Genomic DNA, 3,424 nt, shown 5'->3' on the forward strand with positions numbered 1-3,424 from the left:
TGTAAACAATATATAAATAAATGGAAATGTCTGTATTGCAATGAAATTTAACTTATACACACAAGATTTGGGCTGGATTTGGCCCTCAGGGCATAGTTGGTTGATCCCTGCTCCAAGTTATTAACTAGGAGTGAAACTGCTGAGTCATACTTAGTGCACATGTAGTTTTCACTTGACTAAATAATGCCACATTGTTTTCCAAAGTGATTGTATTAATTTAAACTCCTACCAGCTTTGAAGATTTCCAGGTATCTCCCATCCTTACCAAGACTTGAAAACATCAGATTTTTTTTTCTTTTGGCTAATTTGAAGGGGCATAATTATACCTAATTATGATTACAATATATTTTCTTGATTACTAATGAGATTGAACATCATTTCTTATGTTTTCTCTTCTGTGAATTTATTTATTGAAATGATATCCCAATTTTCTATTGGGCTATTTGTCCCATTGTCATCAATATGAAGTGGTTATTTGTATATTACAAATTGTAATTCTCTTTCACTTGTAGTTTTGAAAATACTTTTTTCCCACCTTGTGGTTTGTCATTTCACTTTATTAACAGTGAATTTTGAGAAATGGAAGATCATAATTTTGAAGTTTTAAAGTTTATGAATCCTAGGCTGAGACCCATCCACCTGCCAACACATGCCTCTCTCTTTCACTGCGTGGTGGCCACCTCCAGATTGCCATGGATGACACCATCGCTGCGTTCATGGTCCACAACAGCTCCAACATATGCAAGGCCGGCTTCGAGGGTGACAATGCCCCCAGGCCGTCTTCCCCTCCACAATGGGGCCCCCCGGGCACCAGGGTGTGATGGTGGGCATGGGCCAGAAGGACTCCTACATGGACGATAAGGCCCAGAGCAAGAGGGGCATCCTGACCCTAAAGTACCCCATCGAGCACGGCATTGTCACCAACTGGGATGACCTGGAGAATATCTAGCACCACAACCTGTACAAGGAGCTGCGTTTGGCCCCTGGGAGCACCCTGTGCTGCTGACTGAGGCTCCCCTTAACCCCAAAGCCAACCATGAGAAGATGACTCAGATCATGTTCAAGACCTTCAACACTGCAGCCGTGTACATGGCCATCCAGGCCGTGCTGTCCCTGTAGGCCTCTGGCCACACCAGTGGCATTGTTTTGGACTCTGGTAAGGGGTCACTCACACGGTGCCCATCAGGAGGAGTATGCCCTCCCTGTGCCATCCTGCATCTGGACCTGAAGATCCTCACTGAGCGTGGCTACAGCTTCACCACCACAGCTGAACGGGAAATTGTGCGTGACATTAAGGAGAAGCTGTGCTATCTCACCCTGGACTTCGAGCAGGAGATGGCCACTGCAGCCTCCAGCTCCTCCCTGGAGAAGAGCTACAAATTGCCTGACGGTCAGGTCATCATCATTGGCAATGAGTGGTTCTGCTGCCCAAGGCGCTCTTCCAGCCTTCCTTCCTAGGCGTGGAATCCTGTGGCATCCATGAAAGTAACTTCCACTCCATCTTAAAGTATGACATGGACATCTGCAAGGACCTCTATGGCAACAGGTACTGTCTTGTTGGACCGCCATGTACCCAGGCATTGAGACAGGATGCAGAAGGAGATCACCACCCTGGCCCCCAGCACAATGAAGATCAAAATCAATGCGCTTCCTGAGCACAAGTATGATGTAGATATGCGGCTGCATCCTGGCCTCACTGTCCCCCTTCTAGCAGATGTGGGTCAGCAAGCAGGAGTAGAACGAGTCCTGCTCCTTCATCATCCACCGCAAATGCTTATAGGAGGACTGTTGCCTAATTGGTTACATCCTTTCTTGACAACCTAACTTGCACAGAAAGTGATGAGATTGGCATGGCTTTATTTGTTTGATTATTTATTTATTTACTTATTATTTTTGCACTTGACTCAGGATTTAAAAACTGGAATGGTGAAGGTCACAGCAGTTGGTTGGAGTGAGCATCCCCAAAGTTCTACAATGTGGTTGAAGACTTTGTACTTTTTTTTTTAAATAGTCATTCCAAATATCGTCAGATGCACTATTACAGGAAGTCCCTTGCCTGCCCAAAAGCCTCCCTACTTCTCCCTAATAAGGGTCAGTCCTTGCCCGTTCACAGGGAAGGGTGCCAGCATTGCTTTTGTATAAATTATGTAATCCAGTTTTTAAAAATCTTAGCCTTAATACTTATTCTTTTTGTTTTGTTTTATTTGAATGGTCAGCCATCAAGACCCCTCTCTTCGTTCCCCAACTAGAGAGGTACGAAGGCTTTTGGTCTCCCTGGGAGTGGGTTGAGATGAGGAGGCAGCTAGGGCTTACCTGTACACTGACTTGAGACCAGTTCAATAAAGTACACAGTATAAAAAAAGTTTATCAATCATAAAAGATTGGTTTTTATTTTTGTTTTGAAACTCTGTTTAGTCTGATATTAACATGAGGTGTGATCAAAAAAATGGTGAATGTTTAAATTACAAAAACATTATAGTAAAAGACACATTGCAATTAACCCCCCTCAAAATACTCCCCCTCGCTTGGAACACACTTATCCCATCATTCTTGCCGCTTTCTGAAGCAGTTCTGGAAGTCCTCTTTCGAGAGCATCTTTAGTTGTGCTGTCATGTCTGCCTTGATGTCCTGAATCACTTTGACTCTGGGGAAGAGCCAGAAGTCACACAGTGCCAGATCCAACAAATAAGGTGTATGAGGACACACCATAATGTTTTTATTTGACAGAAAGTGCCATGTACCAGAAGGGGTGTATGACATGGGGCATTGTCATAATGGAGGATGAAACTATTTGCCCATTTTATGTTAACTCATTGTTTGTGATCCATGATTTACAACACACTTTAAAACACACCTTCTCTCAACCGTAGCTCACACCCGACTGACTACACCGAACAAGTTGAAACCTGTCACACAGTGTTACTAAGTTTCGACGCAGAGCTTCCTGTATTGAAAATCCATCCCTGCCTTTCCATTGGATGGCACTCAGCAGCAAATCCATCCCTGCCTTTCCATTGGATGGCACTCAGCAGCAGCATTCACCATATTTTGTGATCACAACAGAAAAGCTCCATGTCACACATCACTTCTGGTATGGCAATTTCTGTTAAATAAAAACATTACGGTGTGTCTTCATCCACTTTATTCACCGGATCTGGCACTGTGTGAGTTCTGGCTCTTCCCCAAAGTAAAAATGATCATGAAAGGTAAACGTTTTGAATCAGTTCAGGACTTCAAGGCAGCTACAACAGCAGAACTAAAGATACTCACAAAAAGGGACTTCCAGAACTGCTTCAGAAAGTGGCAAGAATGATGGGATAAGTGTGTTCGAAGCAAGGGGGAGTATTTTGAGGGGGATGAGTGACAATGTGTCTTTTACTTTAATACATTTTTAAAAATTTAAACATTCACTGTATTATTTGAT

General features: G+C 43.4%; 1 pseudogene; it reads left to right on the plus strand.

Moving 5' to 3' along the window:
• Positions 1-692: 692 nt before the first annotated feature.
• On the plus strand, positions 693-1,780 carry LOC117012243 (actin, cytoplasmic 2-like; annotated as a pseudogene).
• The last annotated feature ends 1,644 nt before the right edge of the window (positions 1,781-3,424 follow it).

The sequence above is a fragment of the Rhinolophus ferrumequinum genome, chromosome 20 (genome assembly GCF_004115265.2).
Source record: "Rhinolophus ferrumequinum isolate MPI-CBG mRhiFer1 chromosome 20, mRhiFer1_v1.p, whole genome shotgun sequence".
Taxonomy (NCBI): Eukaryota; Metazoa; Chordata; class Mammalia; order Chiroptera; family Rhinolophidae; genus Rhinolophus; species Rhinolophus ferrumequinum.